Source organism: Oratosquilla oratoria, chromosome 3 (genome assembly GCF_046742065.1).
Source record: "Oratosquilla oratoria isolate Oo_2021 chromosome 3, ASM4674206v1, whole genome shotgun sequence".
Classification (NCBI taxonomy): Eukaryota; Metazoa; Arthropoda; class Malacostraca; order Stomatopoda; family Squillidae; genus Oratosquilla; species Oratosquilla oratoria.
Genome location: NC_134779.1, coordinates 22,495,431 through 22,503,461, shown reverse-complemented (window position 1 = coordinate 22,503,461; position 8,031 = coordinate 22,495,431). Strand labels below are relative to the sequence as shown.

Genomic DNA, 8,031 nt, shown 5'->3' with positions numbered 1-8,031 from the left:
CCCCCTTTCCTCCCCCCTTTCATCCCTCCCCCTTTCCTCCCCCCTTTCATCCCTCCCCCTTTCCTCCCCCCTTTCATCCCTCCCCCTTTCCTCCCCCCTTTCCTCCCTCCCCCTTTCCCCTCCCCCTTTCCTCCCTCCCCCTTTCCTCCTCGTCCCTAACCCTTTCCTCCTCCCCTCCCCCTTTCTCCCCCCCCCCTTTCCTCCCTCCCCCTTTCCTCCCTCCCCCTTTCCTCCTCTTCTCCCCCCCCTTTTCCTCCCTCCCCCTTTCCTCCCTCCCCCCTCCCTCCCCCTTTCCTCCCTCCCCCCTTTCCTCCCTACCCTTTCCTCCCTCCCCCTTTCCTCCCTCACCCTTCCTCCCTCCCTTTCCTCCCTCCCCTTTCCTCCCTAACCCTTTCCTCCCTCACCCTTTTTCCCTCCCTTTCCCTTTCCTCCCTCCCCCTTTCCTCCTCCCCCTTTCCTCCCCTCTCCCTTTCCTCCCTAACCCTTTCTCCCTAACCCTTTCCTCCCTCCCCCTCCTCCCCTCCCCCTTTCCTCCCCCTTTCCTCCCTCCCCCTTTCCTCCCTCCCCCTTTCCTCCCTCCCCCTTTCCTCCCTCCCCCTTTCCTCCCTCCCCCTTTCCTCCCTCCCCCTTTCCTCCCTCCCCCTTTCCTCCCTCCCCCTTTCCTCCCTCCCCTTCCTCTCTCCCCTTCCTCCCTCCCCTTCCTCCCTCCCCTTCCTCCCTCCCCTTCGTCCCTCCCCCCTTTCCTCCCTAATCCTTTCCTCCCTAACCCTTTCCTCCTCCCCTTTCCTCCCTAACCCTTTCCTCCCTAACCCTTTCCCTCCCTAACCCCTTTTCCTCCCTAACCCTTTCCTCCCTACCTCTTTCCTCTCTCATACCTTCCTCTTTCATACTTTCCTCTCCCCCCTTTTCTCTTTCATACTTTCCTCTCCTCCTCTCTCTTCCTTTACTCTCATCTTCACTCTTTCCTTCCTCTCCTCCTCCCTCCCACCCTCCCTTTCCTTTCCTCCTTTTTCCTTCTGCAGCCTAGGCGAAACACTATATTCACCCCCTCCCCCCACGTTGTCCCCTTTTTGGGAAAAAGAATTATAGAATATCCATTATGTCCCCAAGAAACCAAGGACAAAGCATTACACACACACACACACACACACACACACACACACACACACACACACACACACACACACACACACACACACACACACACACACACACACGCACACACACACACACTCTCACACTCTGCTCGACGGCGAGGTGGTAATGTTCGCAACCGCTACTTCAGTTGTACGGATTCGATTCCCGCCCAGGTTTGAAATGATTTCAACTTCGATGTGCTGCGAGCCGGCACTTCAATTCTTGTGGGCGGAAGGGTGTGTGTGTGTGTGTGTGTGTGTGTGTGTGTGTGTGTGTGTGTGTGTGTGTGTGTGTGTGTGTGTGTGTGTGTGTGTGTGTGTGTGTGTGTGTGTAATTTCACAGTATTACCCATAGATCGGTCATATATGAGTTCTGAGATCTCATCCTGGAGGGTAATATCTATCGATCACGAGTCCAACTCTTCATCCAAAAACATGGTGAATCACAGAGAGAAAGAGAAAGAGAGGGAAAGAGGGAAAGAAACAGAGAGAGAGAGAGAGAGAGATGAAAAGAGAGACAGAAGGAAAGAGAGAGAGGAAAAGAGAGACAAGGAAAGAGAGAGAGGAAAAGAGAGACAGAAGAAAAGAGAGAGAGAAGAAAAGAGAGAGAAGGAAAGAGACAGAGAAGGAAAGAGAGAGAGAGAAAAGAGAGGAAAAAGAGAAAAGAAAGAGAAAAAGAGAGAAAAAGAGAGAAAAAAAAAGAGAGACAGAGACAGAGACACACAAAATCTTTATTCACAACCACACATACAGGTCCCCCTCCCCCCTCCCCCCCAACATGCAAGAAAGGAGAGGGAAAGAAAAGAAATATTTTCGAAATGCCATCTTCCACACAAAATACATGCCCCGCATTGACGCATACGAGTGTACCTACAAAGGAGACGCCGAGTTTCCATGTCCCCATGCATAAGAAATGAACGTACATGTGGCGACAACAAACCCTCCACTCCTCCCCCCACTCCTCCCCCCACTCCTCCCCCCACTCCTCCCCCCACTCCTCCCCCCACTCCTCCCCCCACTCCTCCCCCCACTCCTCCCCCCACTCCTCCCCCCACTCCTCCCTCCACTCCTCCCTCCACTCCTCCCCCCACTCCTCCCTCCACTCCTCCCTCCACTCCTCCCCCCACTCCTCCCTCCACTCCTCCCCCCACTCCTCCCCCCACTCCTCCCCCCACTCCTCCCCCCACTCCTCCCACCACTCCTCCCACCACTCCTCCCTCCACTCCTCCCACCACTCCTCCCACCACTCCTCCCCCCACTCCTCCCCCACTCCTCCCCCACTCCCCCCACTCCTCCCACCACTCCTCCCACCACTCCTCCCCCCACTCCTCCCACCACTCCTCCCCCACTCCCCCTCCCACTTCCACTCCCACCCACTCCCCCTCCAACTCCCACTTCCACTCCCCCTCCCACTCCCCCGCCCCCTCCCCCTCCCCCTCCCACCCCCCCTCCCACTCCCCCTCCCACTCCCCCTCCCACTCCCCCTCCCACTCCCACTCCCACTCCCACTCCCCCGACCACTCCCCCGACCACTCCCCCGACCACTCCCTCCCGCTCCCCCGCCCACTCCCTCCCGCTCCCCCGACCACTCCCTCCCGCTCCCCCGACCACTCCCTCCCGCTCCCCCGACCACTCCCTCCCGCTCCCCCGACCACTCCTCCCCCCCCACCACTCCCTCCCACTCCCCACAACTCCCTCCCAATCCCCTCACACTCCCTCCCACTACTCCCACTCACTCCCCCACCCATTCCCCCTCCCACACCCCCGCCTACTCCCCCTCCCACTCCCCCTCCCACTCCCACTCCCACCCCCACTCCCCCCCCCACTCCCTCCCACTCCCACTCCCTCCCACTCCCCCTCCCACTCCCCCTCCCACTCCCACTCCCCCTCCCACTCCCCCTCCCACTCCCTCCCACTCCCACTCCCACCCCCACTCCCTCCCACTCCCACCCCCACTCCCTCCCACTCCCACTCCCACCCCCACTCCCTCCCACTCCCACTCCCACCCACTCCCACTCCCACTCCCACTCCCTCCCACTCACTCCTCCCCCCACACTCCCACCACTCCTCCCCTACTCCTCCACTCCCACTCCCCCCCTCCACTCCCCCCCACTCCCACTCCTCCCCCACTCCCACTCCCTCCCCTCCCACTCCCTCCCACCACACTCCCTCCCCACTCCCCCTCCCACTCCCACTCCCCCTCCCCTCCCACTCTCACTCCCACTCCCCCCCCCCCTCCCACCGACCTCACACTCCTCCCTCCCCACTCCTCCCCACTCCACTCCCCCCCTACCACTCCCACTCCCACTCCCCCTCCCCCTCCCACTCCCCACCCACTCCCTAATCCCACTCCCCTCCCCTCCCCACTCCCCCCCACTCCACTCCCCCCCCGACCACCCCTCCCCCTCTCACCACCTTTCACTCCCCCTCCCACCTCCCCTTTCCCTCCCATCCCCCTCCCACTCCCTTTCACTCCCCATCCCCCACCCACTCCCTTCCCCCACCACTCCCGCCCCCCCACCCACTCCCACCACTCCCCCCCCCACTCCTCCCCCCCCACACTCCCTCCCACTCCCCCTCCCACTCCTACTCTCACTCCTCCACCCCCACATCCTCCCCGACTCACTCCCACTCCCACTCCCACTCCCTCCTACTCCCTCCCACTCCCACTCCCTTCCACTCCCTCCCACTCCGCCGACCACTCCCTCCCACTCCCTCCCACTCCGCCGACCACTCCCTCCCACTTCCTCCCATTCCCCCTCCCACTCTCTCCCACTCCCACTCCCTCCCACTCCCTCCCACTCCCACTCCCTCCCACTCCCTCCCACTCCCACTCCCTCCCCCTCCCACTCCCTCCCACTCCCTCCCCCTCCCACTCCCCCAGTCCCCCCTCCCCCTACCCCCCCCCACTCCCCCATTCCCCCCTCCCACTCCCCCTCTCACTCCCCCTCTCACTCCCCCTCTCACTCCCCCTCCCACTCCCCCTCCCACTCCCACTCCCCCCCCCCTCCCCCACCCACTCCCCCCCCACTCCCCCCCACCACTCCCCCCCTCCCACTCCCCCTCCCACTCCCCCCGACCACTCCCCACACACTCCCCCCTCCCACTCCCCCCCCACACTCCCTTTCACTCCCCTCCCCCTCCCACTCCCTTTCACTCCCCCTCCCACTCCCTTTCACTCCCCCTCCCTTTCACTCCCCCTCCCACTCCCTTTCACTCCCCATCCCCCTCCCACTCCCTTTCACTCCCCATCCCCCTCCCACTCCCTTTCACTCCCCCTCCCCCTCCCACTCCCTTTCACTCCCCATCCCCCGACCACTCCCTTTCACTCCCCCTCCTACTCCCTCCCACTCTCCCGACCACTTCCACCCACTCCCACCCACTCCCCCGACCATTCCCATTCACTCCCCCGACCATTCCCACTCACTCCCCGTACCATTCCCCCTCCCCCTCCCACCCGCTCCCCCTACCGCTCCCTCCCACTCCCCCCCCCCACCCTCCAACCACTCCCTCCCACTCCACCTCCCACTCCCCCCACCGCACTCCACTCCCAACCCGCCCCCCCCCCCCCTCCCCCTCTCCCCCCCCGCCCCCCACCCCCTCCCCAGCCCCCTCCTCTCCCTCCCACTCCCCCAACCACTCCCTCCTACTCCCCAACCACTCCCACCCACTCCCCCTACCACTCCCTCCTACTCCCCCAACCACTCCCTCCCGCTCCCCCAACCACTCCCTCCCGCTCCCCCTCCCACTCCCTCCCACTCCCCAACCACTCCCTCCCACTCCCCAACCACTCCCTCCCACTCCCCAACCACTCCCTCCCACTCCCCAACCACTCCCTCCCACTCCCTCCCACTCCCTTCCCCTCCCCCTCCCACTCCCCCTCCTACTCCCCCGCCCACTCCCTCCCACTCCTCCGACCATTCTCACCCACACCCGATGACGACAACGAAAATTAATGATTAATAATAATAGAAAAAATATTAAAGCAAAATAATCTAAGGAGAGCAACATAAAAAGAGAGAAAAATAAGGATCAACACTCTTTGAGAGGAAACGAATCTTTGATCACAAAAGAATTCTGGGTAACTCTGTTCCGTTGGGGCATCACTAAGATTCCTAAAGTACAGACTTCATAAAACACGTGCGGTCCACCTTCCCATATAGCCCCAGTCACACCAAGCTTACGACCAGTTTCCGACCAGTTTCCGACCACCTTCGACCGGAAATCAAGCGATCGGTCGGCGACACAAAACCTATGCAAGGAATTGAAATGGAAAAAAGTTGATGTGGTTGATAAGATGAAAGTCTATGTACTGGGGGACTATTCAGTGTGTGTTGTCATATATCTATCGAGCTATCTATCTATATCTATCTATCTAATTACCGACTACCAGCGGAAACAGGTCGTAAACTTGGTGTGATTGGGCCCTTAGGAAGAAACTTAAGAAAGTGTATAGTGTGTTGAGCTTTTGTGTCCACTGCAGAACCCCTGACCTAACCACTGGAGAGATATACAGCCTTCATTTCTCTTTCCAGTGGTTTCATCCGGTTTAGTAAAGTTGTATGGAAGTTGTAGAGTATCGGGAGTGTTGTTGACTCTAGTTGTTTCGAATGGAAGTCTGAAACAAGTGCTCTATCGCCTCGGTCATACTGATAATGTACAAACATTGAAATGTGACAATAGTATAACGTGCCTTTGAAATCCGTTGTTGCAGAGAGGGGTTGGGAAGCCATGACTGTGCGATTTGAATAGGTGCATACCTCCTCATGGGAATCGAACCCTGTTCTCTCACGTTAGAGGATATAACGCTCTCAACTGTTCCACGAAAATTAGTAGTAGACACACACACACACACACACACACACACACACACACACACACACACACACACACACACACACACACACACACACACACACACACACACACACACACACACACACACACACACACACACACACACACACACACACACACACACACACACACACACACACACACACACACACACACACACTCACACACTCACTCGGGACACGACTCGGTGGCGCGGTTGGTAGAGTCCCAGACTGTCACTGAGGCGGTCCAGGTTCGAACCCTGCCCAGGGCTGAAAATAATTTCAGTATCGCTGTGCTTGGAGTCGTTACTCCAACTCCCGTGGGCGGGGAGTTGGGGGTATGTGTGCGTGTAAGGTAAAATAATTACCCATAGATCGGTCATACGAGCTCTGAGCTCTCTTCCGGGAGGGAAATAGCTGTCGATCACGAGTCCAACACGTGTTCCAAAGACCAAGACCAAGGTGAATCACACACACACACACACACACACACACACACACACACACACACACACACACACACACACACACACACACACACACACACACACATACACATACGCACACTTCGTGGCGCTGTGGTTAGAGTTCTCCCCTGCCACTACGGCGGTCCGGGTTCGACTCCCGCCCAGGGCTGAAATAATTTCAGTATCGCTTCGCTGCGGCGTGTTACTCCGACTTTCGTGGGCGGGGAGTTGGGTGTGTGTGTGTGTGTGCGTGTAAGGTCAGAGTATTACCCATAGATCGGTCATACGAGCTCTCATCCGGGAGGTAACTGTCGATCACGAGTCCAACACGTAGTCGAAGACCCTGGTGACTCACACACACACACACACACACACACACACACACACACACACACACACACACACGCACGCACACACACACACACACATATATATATATATATATATATATATATATATATATACATATATATACATGCATACATACACATACAGACATACAAACATACATATATACATACAGACAGACAGACAAAATTGATTGTATAGCTTTAGGATTGAAAATATTATACATAGACAATCCGAAAAAAGAAATAAAAGGAATTCAAAAATAGTAAACCACAAAAGAATTGCAGAAAGAGAAAGAAGAATACAAACGATGTACGAATCCAATTGCTAGACCATAAAACGATGAAGACAAGCTTTTATGAATTGCTGTTCTGCTGTGATGACTCACCACCACAGACGTCGACTTTCACTCGCGTTGTGGACATTTGATCTTCTTTGCAGAGAGAGAGAGGGAGGGAGAGAGGGAGAGAGGGAGGGAGGGAGGGAGTATCAAGCGTATTAAATGTTAGTCTCAGCAGACCGTACAAATAATTCGCTGTGGACAGGATTCGAACCTGTGCGGGCAGAGCCCAATGGATTTCTAGTCCATCTCCTTAACCTCTCGGACACCACAGCATTGGAGGAAAAGGTGGGTATATACTAACATATATACACATACGTACATATGTAATATATGTCCATACATACATACATATATATATATACACACACACATATGTATATATATATATATATATATATATATATATATATATATATATATACAGGGGGGCAACAGGGAAGTGACCTGAAGAACATGCATTTCCCGCTCCACGATGGAAGCAACTCACCCACGTTGAGTCACTTTTCACCAATGTACCCATAGGAGAGTGTATTTGGCTCACTTAATTTGGCGTTTACTGTTATAACTAAGTAACCATGTAGTAAGCGCTGAAACTATCAGTTGTTTTAAGAAAAAATTAGACAACTTTATGGATGGGGATGACAGGTGGTTATGGATACGGAGCTGCCTAATGTAGGCCATATGGTCTCTTGCAGTCTCCTTCATTCTTATGTTCTTAGAAATAAAGAGATATTATGGGTTCCTTATATACAGTATAAGTGCGGGGTTCCCCACCGAACTACACGAAATATTCATCAACAATCCTCGAACTGACTTCGCCATTGAGTTCATTGCAATCTTTTTTTTTTTTTTTTTTAATATTTGGAAATGAATTGTAGCTACATTTTCTGTGGAGCCAC

At 55.9% G+C, this 8,031-nt stretch overlaps 1 non-coding gene across 1 annotated transcript; it reads right to left on the bottom strand.

Annotated features, from left to right (window-relative positions):
- Positions 1-7,322: 7,322 nt before the first annotated feature.
- On the bottom strand, positions 7,323-7,404 carry TRNAS-AGA (transfer RNA serine (anticodon AGA)). The gene has a single exon. It is a non-coding gene; the product is annotated as a tRNA-Ser (tRNA).
- Between the last annotated feature and the right edge of the window lie 627 nt (positions 7,405-8,031).